This window comes from Grampus griseus (assembly GCF_964374135.1).
Source record: "Grampus griseus genome assembly, chromosome: 19".
NCBI classification, from domain to species: Eukaryota; Metazoa; Chordata; class Mammalia; order Artiodactyla; family Delphinidae; genus Grampus; species Grampus griseus.
Window position 1 is genome coordinate 48,355,118 of NC_139013.1, and position 23,518 is coordinate 48,378,635.

The 23,518-nt window shown below is 44.1% G+C and overlaps 1 pseudogene across 1 annotated transcript; it reads left to right on the forward strand.

Annotated features, from left to right (window-relative positions):
* Nucleotides 1-401: 401 nt before the first annotated feature.
* LOC309837376 (large ribosomal subunit protein uL18-like) lies at nt 402-23,048 on the forward strand (annotated as a pseudogene). Its single transcript has 4 exons — nt 402-424; nt 2,253-3,188; nt 22,638-22,680; nt 22,891-23,048. The product of its transcript is annotated as a large ribosomal subunit protein uL18-like (transcript).
* Nucleotides 23,049-23,518: the final 470 nt, after the last annotated feature.

The following is a 23,518-nucleotide window of genomic DNA, read 5'->3' on the forward strand; positions in this document are numbered from 1 at the left end:
CTTGCCCTGAGCCACGAATTTGCCAAATGTTGCTGTCTGCCCTGTCTCTCCTTACTAACTGGTCCTTTCTTCAAGGGAACAATGGTCTTTCTTTCCAGACACATTGTGGAAAGGATGGATGAAGCGAAGTGTGGCTGGTGAGGGCAGGAGCTGCCTCAGAGGTTCGGGATGAGTGACAGGATGGTGAGAACGTCTGGGAGGAGGGCCCTGCAGACCTGCTCCTGGAGACTTTGAAGTTTGGAAGGCATGTGGAAGGCAGCCAGGGAAATTCAGATACACTCACCACCGCTAATTGATTATTCAGCTGCATCTCAGAAAGACACAGTTTGGTGGGGGTGATAGCTGTTGTTTCCTTTTGCTGCCTTTGCGGGGGGTGGAAGCCAAGGAAATGTGGGGCAAAGATGCAGCCTTTAGGGGACTGGAGGTAAGAAGTCCTGCAGCTCACGGAGCCTATTGTTCAGATACGGCTGAACAGTCTGAGATGGGCCATGCTGTGAAGTAGAACCTGATAAGAAGGAAAAGATGCAGCTATTGATGAATGGGTGGAGAAGACGGAAAAGTGAGGGCAGACACTATGGACAAATGGGATTTTTGTGGGCTTAGTGATTTGTCGGTTCTTTGTGGGGCGGATAATATGAATCCACCAGAGTTCAGTGCATGCACAAGTTTTGTAAGATAATGAATATTAATTGTGATCCACCATGCTTTTATTCCACTGCGTGTTGACTTTCACTTCTTTTTAAATACACTACCAAAAGAGCAGATGAAATATTAGACCACTGTTCCACTCAATGTAATTTTCTTGTAATTTTTTAACAGACGAATAAGTGTCTACAATAATAACTTCCACTGGTGGTTCTTCATGAGCATAATGTGTGAACATTTCTAGGCTGGAAAAGAAAACTTAGAGAGCTTCTAGGACAGTGATTTAAATTCGGGGTGCATGAATATTGTGGAGAGGGTGGAAGATAGGAAGGTACAGATCAGATTTTCCCAGGGGAAAATGCACACAAACACTTAGAAAGATTTTTAAATTATTTCACTGCTTAGATTTAATGGTGTTCAAACAATTTATTCTGTTTGGAATGTTCAAGGGATCAAGCTGTTTAAGATTGTTACAACGTGGGTGATGCTGACCTAGTAACAACTTCTCATTTACAGGCAAACTGATACCCAGAGTGACTAAGGAAGGAAAGGTAAGGCAAACCAGCCAGTGCAAGAGGCAGAGCTGAGACTTGGAATTACTCTGATTCCAAACTCAGTCCCCTTTTCATGATATTCATGTATTTGGTGGCTACATGTTTTGGTGTTTGTCCTAATCTGCTGAAGAGAAGAAAATGGAGAGCCTCTGGACGGCAGTTGATGTGCTACAAGACATAGTAAGTGTTCAGTAAATGTGATTTGTTTGTGCTAATCATTGTGCTATGCAGTGTGTATTTATCATCTCATTTAAACCTCATAATTATACTCCAAGTCTGGTACCATAATCACCCCCATTTTGCAGGTGAGAAAACTGAGGTTACGAGAGGTTCAATATTTTGCACAAAGCCATGTGGTTAGCATGTGGCTTACTCAGTACTATGCTCATGGCAACTGGATGCAGAACACACACTCCTAACTGGTGGACATACAAATACCTAAGATCACAGCTGTTCCTGTTCTCAAACAATGTAGGCTTCAGCTCTGGTAGAATTTGACCATCGTTCCTTCTCAGTGTTCCAACAGTCGCAGGGACGGCCTCGGCATGTAGTAAGCTGAACATCACAGAGGGGAATCAAGTAAGTGTAGAATGTCCACTGGGAAAAGACGTCTCTGATCCAGGGTGAAGCCACTGACCTACGTCTTTTCCAATATTGGATGTATATGAGTCTCAAGACTTACTGTCCGTGCCTTGCCTCTCAGCTTTCGATCCACTGATTTTGGTTTTCCCACTTGTATCTCTCAGATTATGGTGTCTATTGGTGTCACCAAGGTATCTATGGCCCTGACCATACTGCTAAGCTGCCTTCATAGGGTATGTGAATTCCAGAGAGAAGGAATTCTGAGAGTTTAGTGTTTCTTTTCCCAGTGAATCAGGCAATAAACATCATTGAAAGAGCTACACTTTTGCCTGAGCCGCAGCTGGTATAACAGCATGACCTGGACTTGCTGATGGATGCCGAGACCATACAAAAGTGACGCATCTATTTTTTTCCTCCCCGGAGCTGTGCTGGTTCTGCAGCTCAGTGGCGGCTAGGGCCTCTGTTCTGCAGGACGGGGTTTGTTAAAGTTGTCGAGAATAAGGCCTACTTCAAGAGATACCAAGTGAAATTTAGAAGACGGTCAGAGGGAGAGACTGACTACTATGCTTGCAAACGATTGGTAATCCAAGATAAAAATAAGTACAACACACCCAAATACAGAATGCTAGTTCGTGTAACTGAGATAACGTTGGTCAGATGGCTTAGGCCCGTATACAAGGAGATATGATAGCTTGTGCAGCTTGTGCTCGCAAACTCCTGAAGTATGGCGTGAAGGTTGGCCTGACAAATTATGCTGAAGCATCTTGTACTGGCCTGCTGCCGGCACGCAGGCTTCTTAATAGGTTTGGCATGGACAAAATTTAGGAAGGCCAAGTCGAGGTGACTGGAGGCGAACACAATGTGGAAAGCATTGATGGTCGACCTGGTGCCTTCACCTGTTACTTGGACGCAAGGCTTGCCAGGACTACTACTGGGAATAAGGTTTCTGGGGCCCTGAACGGAGCTGTCGATGGAGGCTTGTCTAACCCTCACAGTACCAAACGGTTCCCTGGTTATGATTCAGAAAGCAAAGAATTCAATGCTGAGGTACACCGTGGAAAGCACATCATGGGGCAGAACGTTGCAGGTTATATGTGTTACCTGATCGAAGGAGAGGAAGCTGTTTACGGAAAACAATTCTCTCAATACATAAAGAACAAAGTAACTCCAGACATAATGGAGGAGATGGGTGAGAAAGCTCAGGCTGCAATACGAGAGAATCCAGTGTATGAGAAGAAGCCTAAGGAAGAAATTGAAAAGAAGAGGTGGGACCGTCCCCAAATGTCACTTGCCCAGAAGAAGTATCGGGTAGCTCGGGAGAAGACAAGCTTCCTTAGAGCTCAGGAACGGGCTGCTGAGTTAATAAACCAAACCACAATTTCTATGAAGATTTTTCAGATAAAGACAGTAATAAACTTCAAGAACAAGTTAAAAAAAAAAAAGGGATGAATCTTTGCTTGGAAGTTACCTGCCCCACAGGAACCTAGCAGCATCCTGAAAGTGCAGATTATTTGAACAGGTAAGGACTTGCTTATCAACTGAAAGTCACCTTCATTTTGACATATGAGAAAAACCAGAGAAAGCAAGCAAATTGATCTATGTCACACAGCAAGTTGGTGGTAAAGCCGGCACTAAAACTTTGGGATACCTCTGAGATCTTCATGGCTCCTTCCATCCATCTGACCTAAACTTGATGGGATGAGTAAGAGTTTTTTAGGTAGCCCTGTAGGAAAGACAGAGGCAATTTAGGAAAATGGCCCAGACATATGAGAGGCCATGTGGAGATGAGAGAGAAAGCCTTCCCTTCATGTGTATGCTAAAAACAGAGATGGAAAAAACTGAAAAAGTAGAAACACTGGCTACCCCAGAAAAACGTTTGGGAGGTGGGTCTCTTTAGGAAAACTCCTACACAAAGGAATCCATAGAAATGTGGTCAATCTGGAATAACTGCCTAAAAGCAACCTAAAATATCTAAGGAGCTGTCTATCTAGCTTGCCCTATCTCATTCCATATCAGTTTGATCTTCCAAGATGGTTGCTGGCATCAAGAAGAGAGTGAAAAACCATAAGTAGGGGAGGGCCAGGGAAGCACAGCATTCCCTTAAACATATTCCTTTATGGAGGCAGCTCAAGGGTGCGGTCAAAGACTTGTATAATTTAGTGACACCAAGAGACGCCATAATCTGAGACAGACAAGTGAGGAAGCCAAGATTAATGTCTCAAAAGCCAAGAGGCAAGTTATAGAAAATAAGACCCATGATCCACGCAGGCTCGCACCATAGGTTTGCGATGTTAGTGACTTTATCTGAAGGTGCAAGAGTCCTTTTGACTGAGCCCATCCTTGTATATGTAAAAGGCCCATTTCAAGGGGGTCCAAAGACCACCATGATTGGAAAATATGCTTCATGTGGTTAGAGTGGTAATAGAACAGACAGCTCACTGTCCACTCCGAGAAGTCCTGTAGACCTCAAGGAACTGACAAAGCTCTGTGGTCTCGCCATCAAAGCCATGGCACGATGCCAATAAAGCCAAAATGAAGAGTGTAGAGTGCCAGAGTGATCACATGTCTCTGAGGAAAGAGTGAATGGATTTACTTTCTCTCCAGCATCTATCTCTGCCTAGACATGTTCATTTTTCTGGTTGTTTTTTCTTTTTCCTCCAAAAGATTTGCTTCAGGTCAGCTGGAGAGAGGAGTTTTGCTTAACTCAAGATTTGGCATGGACAACCACAGTGGAATCAATTTTGAAAGACCCAAAATGTGGGGTCTGGAATGACTGGCCAAAGTTACTGAAATTGTTTTCCACAGAAAGCCAGTGACTACTCAAAAGTTATTAGGAAGTCTAGGCTGCCTACAATTATCTGATGCAAATAATTATTTGATGCATATGCAAGGAGCCACACAGGTCCCAATTTTAAATAGGTACATGCTGTGATGGGCTGGGCTATGGTGCCCAGATATTCGGTCAAACATTATTCAGGATGTTTCTGTGAAGGTGTTTACTGGGTGAGATTAACAATTTAAAGTGATGGCCTTTGAGTAAAGCAGATGACGTTCCATGATGGGAGTGGGCGTCATCCAGTAAGTTGAAGACCTTCATAGAACAAAGGCTGACTTCCCCCAAGTAAGAAGGAATTCTGCCAGCAGGACTGCCTTTGGACCAGAAGTGCAACTCTTCCTGGGTTTTCAGCCTGCCAGCTTACCCTGCAGGTTTTGATTTATCAAGCTTCCACAGTTGCATGAGCCATCGCCTTAAAATAAATCTCTTGGGGCTTCCCTGGTGGTGCAGTGGTTGAGAGTCCGCCTGCCGATGCAGGGGACACGGATTCGTGCCCCGGTCTGGGAGGATCCCACGTGCCGCGGAGCGGCTGGGCCCCTGAGCCGTGGCCGCTGAGCCTGCGTGTACGGAGCCTGTGCTCCGCAATGGGAGAGGCCACAACAGTGAGAGGTCCGCGTACCGCAAAAAAATAATAATAAATTAATTAAATAAATAAATCTCTTGATAGGCAGAAAGACAGACAGAGGATAGATTAGATTGATAGATGATAGATTAATTAGATAGATTAGATGTATGATGAAAGAAAAAGAAGGAAGGAAGGAAGGAAGGAAGGAAGGAAGGAAGGAAGGAAGGAAGGAAGGAAGGAAGGAAGGAAGGAAGGAAGGAAGATATACGCCTACTATTGGTTCTGCTTCTCTGGAGAACCCTGACTAATACACACACACACACACACACACACACACACACACACACGCATAGTCATACTACGTGTCTACTATATGTCAGGCAATATGCCAGATTATTTATGTCTGTTCAATTCTCATAAGTACATTACAATCTAGATATTATTCTCTCCATTTTATCGGTGAGAGAATTGAGACTCAGAAAGATTAGCTAACTAGATCACAGCTTACAAGAGACAGAGCTAGGACTTGAACTCAAGTCCATCTGACCAAGACATTGTGCTCAATTCCCAAAGTGATGACAAGTAACCAGGCAAAATGAAACAAATTAAGTGGCAGAACATGTGAAGGGAGAAGACCCACAAGTGTGGAATCATCTCCCAATAACAATCAGCAGCAAAATCATTTACAATTGGAAAAGACAGGCTGCTGGAAGAGACAGGGCTGCCCTGGCAGAGGTAAGCACAGTCCAGACCGCTCTCTCTCTCTGGCTCTGCCCATTCCTCCGAGCTGCTCTGATGGGTTTTAGCTGATTCCAGACGTGCCCTGGAGGGAGAGAAGATTCATGGCAGCCCAAAAGGAGGACAATTAGGTTTCCCATTAGCTTCCTTCATGAGTTCATCACTGACTGTTTCTCTTTGTTGCAGTATTTTCGAAAATTATCCCAGACAGGTTTCTGGAATACATGGGACTTGGAGATTTTTTTTTTAATGAAGGACATTCCACTGAGAGCAAGCCTCAAGACTGACTCATCAGAGGAAGTGTGTTCTTGGGGTAATGCCGATGGATGTGGGCAGCTGAATCCCAGCTCTGCAATTTTAATCTGGGTGAACGTGGGTATGCGGCAGTTCCCCAAGTTCATCCCCGGATCTCCAATGCCTAGCTTAGAAAAGGATGGAAGAGGACTCTTAATCAGCCCCACTTCCTCTAGTCTTCCTTTCTCTGGCCATGCTCGTAGCTTTCCCCCAACACGTTTTTCTGCCAAAGGGAAACCTTTACCAGTTTTGACTGGCAGCTAATCTTGACGATTCCTCTGCTTAGAGTGCCCGAGGATGACGTCATAGGGGCATTTTCGTACCTAGAGACGAGCATTTGATTATTTGAAGATTTGTATAAACCTCTCCATTCTCCATCAGCTTAGATAATCCAGTGTTGACCAAACGGTTGTCTCCCTTGCTCTCTATGCTGTGAACATTTATTTCCAGCTTCCCCCAGATTTTCCACGGATGTGTTTGCAACCCGTATGTGTCTCAGCATCTCCAACTTTGACTCTGTTTTGTTTTTATTTCTCCCTTTGTATAGTCTTTAAGTGGTCCCCGATGGTGTGCGTATGTGATTTCATATCAAGAGAATGGTGTGGCCATAGCAATGAAGCATTAGGGTGTATCATAAATCAACCACAGTTTGGGGAAACGATAACACGTGTGATTTATAGGCTATTTCAGCTCTGATTTCCATATAGCTATTCTCTGATTCACAATTATTCCTGGAGGAGTAGAAAGTAAAAGAAAGTACAGTGTGGGTGGTAGATTTCCTCCCCAGAAAGCCATGATAGTCATCATCTCCATATAGAAGAGCACATACTCATGCTTTCCAAAGGATGAATGTTATCCATGGCAACTGGGAAACTGTCAGAGCTGGAAGAAGTGAGTCAACTAAATAGCATTTTCCCTTGACCTGGGTAAACCAAGACTAATTTTATATATTTGTCAAGAGAATTCGAAAATTGCCAATAATTTACGGCAGGGTAAAACCCCTAGATTTTAACCTAATCTATCAATATGTAAATTAAATATATAAAGGTTGATGATCAACGTTTGTTTACGTTAAGTGAAAGCAGAATATGTGCGTGAGTTTACCGAAAGGCAGTTCTTTGCACACACACACCACTTTGGGCCTATTAGCCTTAGCTTGGGGGGACCATAAAATTTATCTTCCAAACTGGGATATTTCTAAGAGTGAAGGGAGGTGCTTTTAATTATTCCAGTCAACGGGGGTAGCCCCTGGCCACCTGGCGCCTGACTGTTAGTCATCGTGATCTCCGTGTCACCTGCCCCTTCACTAGACCCTTCAGAAGCAGGGCTCAAGGTGCCTTGGTTTCTTTTAGTCAGAGGCCATTTTCTTCTCTGTTAGGGGCTAAAATACGTTTGTATGAAATAAAGGACACACTGATGCCCGAAATAAATTCACCCAGGTGCCTGGTATAAGATAGGCATTCAATAAAATATATTAATAATTATAATTTTAAATATTAAATTAAGTATATCCTATCATGGCTTAGAGGGCTAGCATCTTTTGCAGGTGCTCAAACTCAGTGATTTGGGCAACACTTTCAAATGTTTGATTTTCATTTTCTTACTGGAGGTCTTTTTGTTTTTCAAATGTAATCTTACCTAGAACCCCAATATATAAAAGCGATAAAAACAATTACGTATGTGTTATTGGAGAAAAGCTCTCCAGCATCTGCAGTACTCCCAAAAGACAGCTTCAGAGCCAAACACTTCACTTGGAGCAAAATTCAAACTCTACAAAGCTAAATAAGCCCTGATTAAAATGTTAAGACATCAACTAAGCATGATTGGGAGAGAGAATCCCAATATTTTGGGCGAGTTCAGAAGTGCATTACGGGTGAATTGAAAAGAAATACCTTGCATTCACTAGGTTTTTGGTTTCTTTCAAGTTCAACGCGTACAATACAGCAAGTTGAGTCCTGAGTGATTCCTTCAACTTCAGAGACAGAACAGAACACGTAGAGGAAAAGACCTCTGCTATTTGCAGCGTTTATCTTCAGACTCCTTCAGACCCAAGAAAACAGTCAGTGGAAAACAGATTTTCTGAATGAACCCTATGATATTTTTCTTAAACTTCTCCTTCTGTCTGGCCTGCCAAGTCCTTGCTTCAACCCTCTAGGCTGGGTTGATAGCAGTTGTTCTTTCTAATGTCGGTTGAAATATAAGTAGGTGCTTCCATTTCACTGTGATGCTAGAAGATCCCACGAGATGTTCCTGTTACAGATCGTGAGAGTTGGAGCAAAGACTTGGATTGGTTGACTCATTCTAGGAGAAGCTTCTTTCCCAAGTTCCACGAAGTTCCACAAAGCCAGAGCTGTCTGCAGTGGGTCTAGGCTAACATCACAACAGAGCCACACCCAGAAACTTGCCAGGCTCAATGCTCCTGGAAGCAGCTGCTGAATGGCTAGGCCACCCCGAAGCTTCTCTCCCATCCCACACACTCCTTTCTGTCTCAGTGGACCTTGGAACATCACTGTGTTAGTCATCTACTACTGCAAAGCAAATTACCACCAACTTAGGTGACTTAAAACAACATGCATTTATTATGTCACAGTGTGTATAGATCAAGAATCCAGGCACAGCTTAGCTGGGCCCTCTGCTTCACACTTATAAGGCTGCAGTCAAGGCACGAGCCAGGGCTGGAATCTCATCTGAAAGTTCAACCAGAGAAGGACTGGCTTCCAAGTTCATGTGGTTGTTGACAGAATTTCGTTCAGGAGGATTGTGGATTGATGGCCTTAGCTCCTATCTGGCTGTTGGCAAGAGGTCATCCTCAAGACCTTGCCATGTGGCCTCACCACTAGGTCAACTCACAACATGGCAGCTCGCGGCATGAAAGCAAGGACGCAGGTCAGAGAAAGACAATGTGAGATAGATATCGCAATCTTTTATAACCTGACCTTGGAAGTGACATACCACTACCTTTGCCATATTGTGTGGGTTGGAAGAAAGTCATAGGTCCTGCCCACACTCAGTGGGAGTGAGTACCAGGAGGTGGGGAGTACTGGGGGTCCTCTACGAGGCTACCTGCCACTATCACTGTCTGCTGTTAGGGACTCATATGAAGCAGAGGAAGAATTCGAGGTCAATGCATTTCCAAACAGGCATTCAAGTCCTATATCTCTAAACCACTCTCCAGCCTCCCCATAGACCATGGGGAGAGACCGTAAGTCTTCTCTGTCTTCTTCAAACACACCATGACTACAAGCTTTATGGCCACCATGCCTGCTCTTCTCACTGCCTAGAAAGCTCTCCTCTCAACTCTACCCAGGCCCCTGTTGAGATGTCATCTTTCCTTGAAGTCCTAATGTGTTTACCTGTTGGATACTTATTTATTGAGCTCCTACTACATGTTAGGCATTGTCTGGAACCCTGCCCCACAATAGGAAAAAAACCCCACAATCTGTAACCTTGAGGAATTCTCTATTTAGTGGAAGAGACAAATAAATAACTAGTCCTCAGCACACCCTATTGCAAGTACTATGAGAGAGATAAGCGCAGGGTGCAGAAGTAGTAAACTAGGGGTGTGACATGGTTGGATGAAATCCACTAATCTGCCCATAAGTTGAAGTCAAACTCCTCAGCTTGGCACAAAAACCCTTCACAACTGGTACTACTTCATCCCTCTTTTTTCTCACTATATAGTCCAGTCACAATGAGGAAAAAAGTCAGATGTGTTGTCCGTGCTGTGCTTGTCCATACTCCCTTCCATGCGTTGTTCTCTCTGCTAAAAACATTCCTTCTTTCTTGTTGAGCTTGTATGCATCCTTAAAAGAGTTAAATCTAATGCTACCCTGTCTTGGTCTGCTCAGGCTGCTATAGAAAAATACCATAGACTGGGTGGCCTAACCAACACAAATTTATTCCTCATGGTTCTGGAGGCTGGGAGGTCCAAGCTCAAGGTGCCAGCAGATTTAATTCTTGGTGAGGGTCCTTTTCCTGGCTTGCAGATAGCCAGTCTTCTTGCTGTATTTCATATGGCAGAGAGAGGAAATTCTGGTGTCTCTTCCTCTTCTTAGAAGGGCACTAATCTCATCATGAGGGTCCCATCCTCATGACCTTATCTAAATCTAATTACCTCCCAAAGTCCTCATCTCCAAATATCATCTCACTGGGGGTGGGGGTAGAGCTTCAACATATGTACCTGGAGGGGACACAAATATTCAGTCCATACAACTCCCCTTTTTAGAAGCCTTCTCTGAATCCCTAAAAACTTAAGCAGCTACACACACTGTGCTTCTGTAACCCTTTGTACTTAACTTGAGTAGCATGTGCAGCGAGTATTATCATTGTGAACATGAGTCTTTTATTAAACTGCGAGTGCCTTGGTGGCAGACTGTGAGTCTTCCTTGCTGTCTCCTCTGTGAGTACAGGGCAAGGTGACCACCCAGCAGTGGTCAGTAAACACTTGGGAAGAGCACATAAAAGAGCAGAGAAGCCCTTCCCTAGCACTCAAGTTATTCCCCACTCACCTTGACTCTTCCTTTCGGCTCATGTAAACACCAGCTGAACTCCTGGCTGCCTGAATCTCAGCTGGAATGTTTGCAGTACTCGGCCATCCTCTAGTTGGTGAGAAGTTCCAACATGTCCACCCAGAAATTAGAAACCTGAACGCCCCTGACTCAGAGTATTTCGTATGTTATGGTCTTTGAACCCCAGTCTGAATTGGATACATCCGTCTTCAAAAGAACTTAAATTCCAACATGAAAGTCAAGGAGGAAAATAGCATCCTGGCATTCAGAAGGCGGGTTCCCATAGTGTGAATTTCTCTGTCTGGTTAGGATTGCTTCCCTGTGTTCGAACACCCAGGCTGATGATGTTTCACTCAGTTATCAGTGCTCTTAAAGGAACTGCTTTATGGCCAAGTTTCTCTGTAATCTTTAAAGCACAAACTTACATTACGATGAACCATATTTTAAATGAAATCTCCAATGTATTTCAGTGTAGTGAAAACTTGTCTTTTACAAAGCTTTAAAATAAAATTTAATATATTTTAGAAAGGCTCACTACATGATTATTTCTAGCCTTTTAACCTAGTCCCTAATATTGACTGTGATCATAAAAATATCAGTAACAATAACTACCATTTTGAGCATTTATCACGTGCCAAGAACCATTCCAGGTATTTTCTACACGGATCTGTTTGGTTTTTGCCATTTTATTCTCTAAAACCATCTGACCTTGATGTGACTAACATACTTTGTAAGTGAGAAAATTGAGACTCAAAGAAGTGTCTGAGGGCAGACAGAGAAGACATAAATTTGGGGGGAACCAGGAAGAGGCCTCAGTTCCTAGCTGACTGTTGGTCAGAGGTCATCCTCAGTTTTTCTATCCCATTCTGTCTCCTGACATCCAATCCTTGGGGATAAAGTCTTTTGTTCCCAATTATAAATGAGTCAGTGCACCTGAGGCTGCAGAATCCGTAACTTACAACCATACTAAGATGGGGCCTAATAATTGTGTCCTTCTTGAGGAGAGATTTCAATAAAAAGGGGTGGGAGGAAGGACAGACAATGGGAGGGACATCAAACCAAGGACCCTGGATGACTAGAGGGATCTCCTCATCCCCTGTTAGAAAATGACCCAGACGACTCAGCTTTGTTGGACCGAAGAGGAGAGCAGATCAATAACTGAGACCTTCACCCACAGTCTAGTCCTGTTATTCATTCCTTCGGCAAGTGCTGCTGTGCCTAGCTATTGTGCAGGATTAGATAACACGCCTAACGTAAACAAATACCCCTCGACATCTCATATGGAAGTTTGCAAGTAACCAAGTGTTTCAATAAGTCAACATTCTGTTTCTACACTTGTGGCTTAAAATCTCCTTATATTATTCCAAAAAGAACAATGAACACAGGTAAATAATTCCTTCTCAATTTTGCAGCATCTGAGGGTAGACCCCTATAGACACCTCCAACCCTCACACCCCTTCTCTTTGTGTAACTGAGGCCACTTGAGCTCACCCTAGGCTCTCAGGCCACTCCAGAGCCACTGAGAAGTGGATTGCAGGAGGCCTTAGTTCAATACATGAAATCTGACACTGCTCAGAAGACGAGCCTTCTACCCTGCCCTGTGACACAGCTCTCACTCCCTGGCACTGTTCTGATAAAGTCATGGCCCCTCAGGACTGCTGGCATGCCCTTTGCTTTTCCTGTACCCCCTTTTGCAGTGGCTCTTCCCACTTGTTGTCATGCACCCCCTAGCATGTCTTGGCTTTGCCTCTTCTTGTGAGAACACGTAGCGACGTGGCATCCATCACCCCATTCCCTGCTTTCATTGACAAAAGAATGGACAAATACCCTGACCTCAGAGCTGCTTTGTATTTTTTCCTTAAACAAAAAATTAAACTTTCTTCTTTAAGTGGAAAAGAAAAGCTTCCAGTTAACAGAAGGTTCTGAATGAGACTCCTAATATTCTAATACCAAAACCCTGAATGGCCAATGAATATTTGCCAGTGTTGATCTGAAACCCACAGAACAGACATTCCAGGTGTGGCAAAAGAGCAAATGCCACGAATGCCAGGATTTTCTAGAAGCTGGAAACTAATTAATGTCTATAAAACTTTGAACCATACAGATTCTCCTCATCAGAAAAAAAAGAAAGAACAGAATATACAGACATTCATCCTCAATGCCACAGTTATATTTAGGTCATCTGAAATAGACTGTCAGAGAGATAGATAGATAGACATACAGACATGTAGACAGATGGTAGACAGATAGATGAGAGATAGATAGACAGATAGATATGCTGGTTGGAGGGAAGGAGGCAGGGAGGGAGGGATGGGCAGGTAGATAAATAGGTAGATAGGTGTATAAATTGATAGATGGACAGATAGATAAACTGGTGATTAGTTTTGTTTGAATGAACCGACACTTCCTTCTCCACGACTACCTGTACTCAGAAGTCATCATAAAAAGGGATCTGACGCTACCGACCAGCTAAACATCAGAAAGGAGATTTCAGTATGAGAAGCTGTGACATTCTCTCCTTGTGCAGTCACCAGCCAGACGGTAATACGGATTCTGAGGAAACAGACGCGCTCCTCATGGGACGGGTCCACTCCTCCTAAAGACGTGGGTAGAATCAGAGCCCCGGTCATCAGCAGCGCTCTAACTCTTCCTGACTCTGGACCCCTCAAGGAGCAGAGGCTCTATTCTGTCTGCCCTGCCTGAGAAATCAAAACCAACAGAAATTGGTAAAACAGAAGTGAGGCCAGCGGAGGAATTCAGCTACCTACTTTCTGAGAGCCAGGCATGGAGGAGTATGTCTGATTCCCTCCCTCCCATCCTGTCCGGCCCTCCAAAGGCTGGCCAAGGCCCATTTGGAGTGAAGAAAGACAAAGCATCTCTGGGAAGGAAGGTGGGAGAGGTGCTGACAGTGAGTTGTAACTTGCCCGCACAGTAAAGGTGGCAGTGAAGGGGGAAAACCTGAGGGGCAGACCCCGGGGAGGCGCAGATGATGAGAAAGTAAGCCAGGGAGGAGCAGGGTGGGAGGATGGAGGGTGTTTTGCATTAGCTTAATAGAGGCAAAGTGGAAAACGGAAAGGAATACACAGGTCAGAGGATATGGGCTCCACGTAAAAATACAAGGAAGTGCTCTACCTCAGGATGAGGAGAGGCTGGCCAGCTACGAACCTCTCACCAAGATGACATGTGAGCTTTCTTCCTTAGCGAGCCCAAAGGGAAGCGTGGGGAAAGCCAGCTTCTGTTTGTGCAACTCTGTTCAAAATATCTCACACAGCCTCAGACCAGCCTCCACTCTGGAGTCCTCTTTGTGGAGACAGGGTCTACTCCTCTCTTGACTGACCCATGGCAAGAATGCAATTCCATGCCAGTGTAGGTGGTAAATAGCGGCAGTATTCTTTAAGCACCTATTAGGTGCCAGACATCTACACCCTGTGAGGTAGGCATTCTTATCCCCATTTCACAGATGAAAAGATTGAGGCTTGGGGATAAGAAGTCACTTGCCCAAGTTTCCATAATGAAAGAGAAGCAGATCAAAGTGTGAATACCAGTAACCCCAGCTGCACTAAGTTCCAAGGAGTGTGTTTTTTCCATTACACTCTTGTCTCCGAATTAAAAGCAGGAAGGGGGCTGAGAAAAAGGGAGGAGACCAGAGTGGCATGGGGACAGTTTCTAAACGACTACTAGTACTTTATCATTTTAACACAGAACAGGAATAGGCAGTGCTGTTGGGAGATGATTTTCCCTGAGTCTTACACATCCCTGCACCTCTTGTCAGCAGGGGCACTGACCGACTTTGTTATGTACCATCTTCTAAAGGATGCCCAGCACACAGATTTGGAAGATAGAGATAATATCTCCCTTGGGAGCAACGGGCAGTCTGCTTACTATCTAGCAGGAAAAATCAGCTTCCTCTTCTGTGACGTACCCTACAACTTGTGTATGTGTCACATGGCTCCCTTTGCATTGCCCCGTGAGCGCCAGGGCAGGGGGAGATGACACAAACACGAAGCTCATGCTGGTTGCTATGCCAGGAATCACGAAGTCCTTTGTCGCTGACCCAGGAGTTTCACGTTTTCTGCCAACATCCATGAAACCTTGACAGACTAACTTGTTACCTGGCCAAGTAGGGTAGTATCTCAGACTCCACAACACTGGAGGCTTCATAGAGCAGCAGGGAATGGACAGAGAAATCCAGACGAATCCTACGTGTCTCATGGTGCCCAAACAGAGTTCAGATGCTCCCACGTGGCACACCAGTAGGCATTCTGGTACCTCGTGCATCCTTGGGCAGTGCAACCTGGGAAATATCTCGAATGCTAATTAGGCCCCAGCAGGTCCCAGTTCCTGAGTGAACACCATGATTCCCTAGGCTGCCATATATCTATAATGGGGTACTTGACCAAATGCTTGAGAATGGCAGACACTTCTGAGAGTCTTATGCACATGATTTAATTGAATCTTCAAAAGAACTCTATGAATTAGGAATTATTGCTCTCAGAAAGGTAAGTAACTCATTCAAGATCACACAGCTAGTGCCCAAGTCTGTCTGAATCCATGCCTGCAATTAGCATCCTAGAAGACTCTCTTTTCCTGCCAGCAGTGAATTCATCACTCTTCTTGAAACATATTCCCTTTCAATTCTTTAAAACAATTCTTTAGACGAGCAACTGTGCGCTAATAAGAAGACGCAGTTGCCATTCAGGATGGGGAAAAAAAAAACTTATTTAGTTAACGAGGAACACTTGTTCAAGGAAAGAAGCACTCTGGGGCAAGTGAAACTTTATTTTTTTCCTTAATTATCTGAGGTCCACGTTAGGGTAATCCAAACCACCCCACAGAGAGGATGCAGTCTGCAGAACCCCAATTTTCCCCCTCTTATGACCCTTTTGGAGGGAAAGAAGATGTGAGGCCAATAAGGGCACTGAGAATGCCTTTTGCTGGGCCGAGAGATATAACCCAGCCCCTCAGCTCACGCTATAGTCAGCACTGAGGCCAGGCTGCAAAGGCGGGTCTGCCGGCTGCTTACGTGGCTACTAGGACAGAGGGATGGCCAATCTTCAAGATGTCTGGCAAAGTCACCTTTGGGGAAGAAGCACTCTGGAGTCCTTCTGGAAGAGTGGAATGTGTATAAACACTATGGAAGAGAATATGGGATCCCTCTCGTGCCTGTCACCAGCTCAGGGATTCAGAAGAAGCCCCCTCCAAGCTCAGAGATGGTCAATGCACCAGTAGGAGTCCTTGGCTTTCATAGATCGCGATCAGTTGTGAGAATCACTGCAAATAATGAGTTACTGTATTTACCTGAGGGTTGCCCCAACACCTAGCAAACTACAACCAACTCAGTGTTAAAGCAACAGAAATGTCTTCTCTCACAGCTCCGGAGCCAGAAGTCCAAAATTAAGGTGCTGGCGGAACGATGCTCTCTCTTTTAGCTTCGGGTGGTGGCTGGCACTCCTTGGCTTGCAGCTGCGTATCTCCAGTCTCTGATCCATCATACGTGGTTCTCTTCTCTTTGTGTGTCTGTGTCTTCACAGGGCACTTTCCTCTGTGTGTGTCTGGCCCCTTTTTCTTTAGAGTCTCTGTTTAAATACCCTCTACTCTGTGAAGATTTCCTGCAGACCTCCTTCATTCTCTACCTGGGTAGCTTATTTGTCTCTTTGGTCAGCATTTCTTTATTATAATTTGTTTCTGTCTTTAAGGACCATCACCTCCTACCTCACTGGTGTGTAATCTATATGTGTGCAGAGGTTTTACTGTGCTTTTCTTACAGTACCTGGGATGTAGTAGAAATTCAATTAATACCTATTAAATAAGTGAACGTATGAAGGAGATGGGTTCATAAGTCAGAGAGAGTGGGATGTCCTTACAGCCAGCACTGGGATGACTCCAACCACCAATAGGCACTGGTTAGAGCATGCCATCGCTTACACATTAAGCGTAGATACTTTGTCCTATTGAAGAATGTGGGCTTTGGAGTCAGACAACTGGGGTCCTACTGCTGGCCCTTCCCCATAGCTCCTCTGTGACCCTAAGCATGTTACTTAGCCTCTCTGAGATGCTGTATAATATGGATGTGTGGTTCTGACTTCATAAGATTATTGTATACATTATTCATTTAACAAACATTTATTGAATATCTTGTTGGGCGCCATGATAAAATAGGATAAGGCCTACACAGTGCTTACCAAAGATTCTGTCATGTCGGAGGTGTAGGTTAAGTGGCATTTTGCTCAGTTGAATACCCAATATGTGAAGACAGATGAGGAGATCCACCAGGTGTAGTGTGAAGATGACCAGAGAGACCAAATGTCCTCAGCATCCTTTCTCACTATAGGTGCCCCACTCTGCCCACCCACTGTGACCAGAGAAGTTTCCACTCAGCAGCTGGTGAGAAGAGGGTATGAGGGGTAAGTGGGAAAAAGAATGTGAGAGAACATTGCCCAAGTGGGGCATCATTTGTCACCGTTCTCTTGGGGGGTTTTGGTACCTCATCAACTCCTGAGGTACCAATCCTATCAGGCAAAGGTGAGGGCTGGGAAGGTTGCAAGGAGAGGGAGAAAAGCGCAGTCTTCAAAGTCAACATTGGGTATGAGGTGAGTTTCTGCCACTTACACGCAGAGGATGGGCAAAGAACCATATTCAGAGAGGATATTCATTTGGGGGTACCATGGAACACCTACGATACGCCTGCCGTATTCTTTGCTGAACACTCTACCGCGTTAAGTCCCATCATCCTCCCGTCAACTCTTTGAGTCAGGAATTAATATCCCCACTTTGCAGATGTAGAAAACGAATCCTGTGAGATGTCCCAAGGACAATGAGCCACTAAGTAGAGCAGGGGGTGGAACTAACCTCTGTCCGCATTCCTTCTGCTTCCAGCACTCCACATCCCTCCCATATCCAAGATTCCTGGGTGTGGAGTTTTCCAACCATAAGCAGGCCAAAGTTCTAACTGGGTTGTTCAGTGTGGAAATGTCTACATGGCCATTTTTATCCCATCCCTTTATAGAAGACACAGAGTTATTTGAGTTTATTGGCACAGAGAACTTTCTGAAATGGCGTTGCCCTCTTATATGACACCATACGATCAAAACCATACTAATGAAATAACGTTTTATCTCTGGGGTGAAAGAAGGAAAACCTTAATGTGGTGAAACCAGACCAGAGTTTCTCAACCTCAGCACTATTGAAACTTGGGGCTGGATAATTCTGTTTTTTTTTTTTTTTTAACATCTTTATTGGAGTATAGTTGCTTTACAATGGTGTGTTACTTTCTGCTTTATTACAAAGTGAATCTCCTCCATATCTCCATCTCCTCCCATATCTCCTCCATATCTCCAATCTCCTCCCTCTTGCATCTCCCTCCCTCCCACCCTGCCTATCCCACGCCTCTAGGTGGTCACAAAGCACCGAGCTGATCTCCCTGTGCTATGCGGCTGCTTCCCTCTAGCTATCTATTTTACATTTGGTAGTGTGTATATGTCCATGCCACCCTCTCACTTCGTCCCAGCTTACCCTTCCCCCTCCCCGTGTCCTCAATTCCATTCTCTACGTCTGCGTCTTTATTCCCATCCTGCCCTTAGGTTCTTCAGAACCTTTTTTTCTTACATTCCATATATATGTGTTAGCATACGGTATTTGTCTTTCTCTTTCTGACTTACTTCACTCTGTATGAGAGACCCTAGGTCCATCCACCTCACTACAGATGACTCAATGTCGTTTCTTCTTATGGCTGAGTAACGTTCCATTGTGTATATGTGCCACGTCTTCTTTAGAGGCTGGATAATTCTTTGTGGGAGGGCAGCTGTCATACACGCTGCAGGACGTTTAGCAGCATCCCTGGCCTTCACCCACATACTAGAAGCACCTCCTCCCCCAGCTTGTGATAATGAAAACTGCCTGCAGATATTGCCACAGGTCCCTCGAGACGGGGCTGGTAAGTATCACCCAGTTGTGAAACAGTAAACTAGACGAACACGGGTCCAAATTCTTAGTCTACAATTTTCATGGCTTTGGGAAAGTTACACACTCTCCTTGAAACTCTTTCTCATGTATGGAATGGAGATATTAACTCCTGTCTTGCAAAGTAATTGTGCCAAGATAATGCATGCAAAGCACATTGTATGTGGGTCCTCAGAAGATGCTCAGTACATACTTAGAAAAATAAGAACTTATTTTTTAAGACTTATGATGAGCTTTCACAATGCCCACATCTGAGGATCTTGTTTCCTTTACCCCTGTAGAAGGTGAGGTACACACTTTAAAATTGCTGCTGCCCCTTCCATACAAATTGACCTTGAATATTTATGAATAATATCTATCCATTATATTATGCCCATTATCTCCTTTTAATCTTTTTAAAACCGCTTTATGGAGGTAGGATTGACATACAAAAAGCTGTACATATTTAATGCGTACAACTTGATGAGTTTGGAGATAAATATACACCCGTGAAACCACCACCACAGTCTACACCGTTAACATACCCATCGCGTCCTAAAGTTTCCTTTTAATCTTTACCACAGTCCTACAAGGATCGTGGTTGCCATCACCATTTTAAAAACAAGGAAGCATAGGGAGGGTGGGAGGGAGGGAGACGCAAGAGGGAAGACATATGGGAACATATGTATATGTATAACTGATTCACTTTGTTATAAAGCAGAAACTAACACAACATTGTAAAGCAATTATACCCCAATAAAGATGTTAAAAAAAATAAAAACAAGGAAGCAGTTTTAGAGACTTCTTTAAGTAACTTACCCAAGATCACACAGCTAGAAAAAAGGGTTCAAATTCTGACTCTACATCCCAAGATATTTGCTAGTATCTTATCATACTTCCATATATACCCAAGAGGCACGTCCTGAATTCTGTACTGAGAACAGGCTCTTCCGCTGAGTTTACAAGGGAAAATAAGCAACTACCTTAGGTGGGAGGAATACATTTTACATAAGGGGAAGAACAAAGGGTTATGAGAGCACAGAGGAGGCATATTTATCTCACCTGAAAGGTTCTAGAAGGCCTGCTAACAGAAAACATACAAAGAGAATCACGAGTTAGGAGAGCAACAGTCCAGATAAAGCTAACACACGTGCAAAGTCCTAGCACTGAGAGCAAACGTGATGGGCACACAGTTGGCCCTCCTATCTATAGTTCCACATCTGCAGATTCAACCAACTGCGGATCAAGAAGGTTTGGGGAAAAATTCCAGAAAGTTCCAAAAAAGCAAAACTTGAATTTGCCATGTGTCATCAACTACTTACATTGTATTTACAACTATTTACATAGCATTTACATTTATTAGGTATCACGAGTCACCTAGAGATGATTTATAATATACAGAAGGTTATACGAAAATATTACGCCATTTTATACAAGGGACTTAAGCATCTGTGGATTTTGGTATTCATGGGGTTGGGTGGTCCTGGAATGAATCCCCCAGGGATAGCTGTAGTTAAGAATGGATGAACTTTGCAGAGCAACGAGGGGAGAAGGCAGGGGTGAGACGGGAGGTAGGCAGGGGCCAGACAATGAAGGGATGTGTCTGGCTGGGGTGTTTAGAGCTCTTGTTCTGGGTCAGGGAGCTTGCATGTTTCAACTTCCTCCTACATCCTACTTCTCACATCGACCCCCTAAAATCTCTCTCCAGTGGCTTAACGGGTTATAAAGAGCTCCATTCCTTTGTGAAGGCTGCTGCTATGAAGTTGACTTTCCACACTTTGGCAAATAGAAATGCTCTCCTGGTAAAGTTGATCCATGGTTACCAGGCCTTTTGGCCAAGAGACCTAATGAAGAAAGATGAACACGACTGCTGGACTTTATACAGGACCTGTGACAAGTCACCAGCCTCTTCCCAGAAGCCTGCGTGAAAACAGACGCCTAGCTCAGCAAAGAGAGGCAGTGCTCCTGGCAGGCTGTTGCTGGGGAAGGAAAATGGGCGTGCCAGTTTGGGGAGCTGGGATGACGCAGCAAGGGTTTACGAGACCCGATCTCTGCGGAGCTTGGCAGACACTCAGAGGCCAAGGCTTCCTGAGGAGGAAGGTTCCTCGTCAGTACCTCCAGCTTATAAGGGTTTTTCATCAGAACCAGCAGACAGGCCGCCCTGTTCCTCACACTTTAAAACCTTCAAATAAGAAATGTCAATTACTTTTCAGACTTGAGAAACCTAAACTATCCAAATTGGCTGTTTTGCAACGCGTATACATAGAACGTGGTCGCTGGGTTAAAGGCACGTCTTGTGGAGTTTTTTCTCGTATTCCTAGCATGTTGAACATAGTGGGTGTCTGGCAAACGATGGGAGCCAGGAAGTGAATCGTAATCCCTGTGGCAGCCTAAAAAAATGTCTGGCCCATCTTTATTTTTCACAGGTCCAATCACCACTGATAGAAATATGAGGTATCCAAAGTATTGTGGATTAACTATTCCCAAAGTATATCATGTTGCCTTGGTTCTCATGTTGAAAAGCGCAGGGCAAGTTGGAGAAAGATTTTCCTGGTGAAGGAGACAGGAACAAGTCTGAACATCAGAGAGGTCCATAAGACAAACGCATACACACACACACACACACACACACACACACACACACACACACACACACACACACACTGAAGTCACATATTATTCAAGTGTAAGATTTTTTAAGTCATCATGTAAGTAAATCACTTGTGATATAAAATTACCGTTGAAAAACTTCCTAAAGAAGGATGGAAAGAGAATGCTGAGTAAGAGGGGAAGTAATGTCATGCAGCCGGGCTTGGAAGTGATATGTTGCTGACCATTAGGTACAAGGTGCCTGGATGAAAGTGAGTGGGGGAGGGGGAAGGTCAGAAGGTTCTACTAGATTCTTCTCTGCTGCCCAACCAAACTTCAGGAGAGGAGATGAGTTATTGGAGTTTCCACTGCATGTTTCCCAGTTTCCACTGATGACCACACACAATTTTAAGCTTAGCTAATAAAAAACATCTAGAAGTTTCTCTAATTGAAAACCAAAGATACTCAAGAGATTATTCCTTTGTTGCCCTGTAGTACAGACTTTGAAGGAAGGTTACGTTTGGCTGAATCTGGGCGCTGTAGAATCTACCTGACCCTCTTAGCAGGGAACACACAGAAAGTTGTGTAGTTAATTTCAGGGGTTCGTAGTCCTCTGGAAGTGCATCCACGGACCTTCCCGTAGAAAGAAAAGGTTTGTTAAGCAAATTAACTGTGTATAGGAAGCACTCTTTGAAGGAAGTAAAACTCCTGCCTCTAAACTTATTCCAAATAGTTTTTTTATGGATAAGTTCCCTTTTTGATAAAGTTGCTAAAAAGGCTTATTGAATGATGTAAAGAGTCACCCCTGGGATTTTTATTCCCAGTATTGCATCATAATGAGTAAGTTAGTCTACAGGAGAAGTTTCAAGGGAACCAGAAGGTTACACGAGTTTCTCCCTGGATGAATTTGGACAAGACATTTCCCCTTCTCAAAGTGCAGTTTCTTCATCTGTAAAGTAAAAGGATTGTGCCACATAACCTCTAGAGCTCCCTCCACCTCATGAGACAATGAATGCTTACAAGCCAGACCCTCTAGAAATTCTGCTACGTCTTCCCTGGAGAGAAATCAATGGTTAAATTCTGATCTTTATGTGAACAGAAGAGCAAAACCTTTCCTCAGACAAAGCAAGAAGGAACAGAGGCCTCTGTTTCGATGGAGAACTGAAAATAAACTAGTTGTCTCATTTTCCACCTCAGCCTCTCCTTTGAGAATTAGAAAGCTATTCTTGGGTTTAAAAAACTCCTCAAAATTATCAACACTGGCAGAAAATTAACCATAGTAAACTGCAAAGATGTCTCAAGGAGCCCGAGGAGAAGGCATAAGCAGGTTCCTGTCGGTTCCCTGTTGGCCCCATTCCTCCTTCTCTTGATGATTACTTTTCTTGTAGGGTGAAGCCCAGCTAGGAATGCGTAGGAAGGGAGGAAGAAAAGGTGAGTCATCATTTGTTGGTGATTATTCCAGGCCAGGAATTGTGCATATGTGATTTCATTCATCAGGGGAATTTGGTTGAAGGATGCGGAAACGAAGCCTCAGTGGCGATAAGAAACTTGCATAAAATTATGCAAATAGAGAACATCAGGACAGAGAGGTCAACCCAGGTCTCTCTATCCCCAAGCCCCATGTACTTTTCACTGAACCAGGCTGCCTCCATGAAGATCTGGTGTGTGACCCCTATGAAGATGTTTCTGCATCTGAAAGCAAAGATGACCTAACGTGTAACGCACGACTCGGAACTGTAACGTCCAACGCTACCCAAAGGGCCACAGGTGATGACGGCAAAGACTACAACAAGGGATGACACTGAAAACAGCATTGTTGGGGGGACAGCCAGCGTCACTCAACGACAAAGCACACAGTGAAGATGAGGAAACTGGGCCAGTCTTTTCTACGAACCAGCTATGAATCTTGAGTAACCACTTAACATACCAAGGCTCCTGTTCCTTTGCCTTTAAAACACAGAGGAGTGGTATCCTTAGACCCCTTCCTCACTGAGCCTTTGTGATCATGAGAATAATATATGTAAAGACACACTTGGAAGAACAAAGTAGTGCTTTATGACTGTGGGGTTTGAGAATTTTTAACATACTTTCTGGATCTTTAGTTCTAGCCCACAGCAACTAACCAGACAGTTACCTAACCTAGCTATAATTCACTTTTGGTTGTTGTCTGTATTACCATACTTACTAAAGAATATAATAGGAAATAAAAATACAAACAGATTCAGATACTATTCCTTTAGTATAACCGTATGTCCCCTGACTAGTTAGC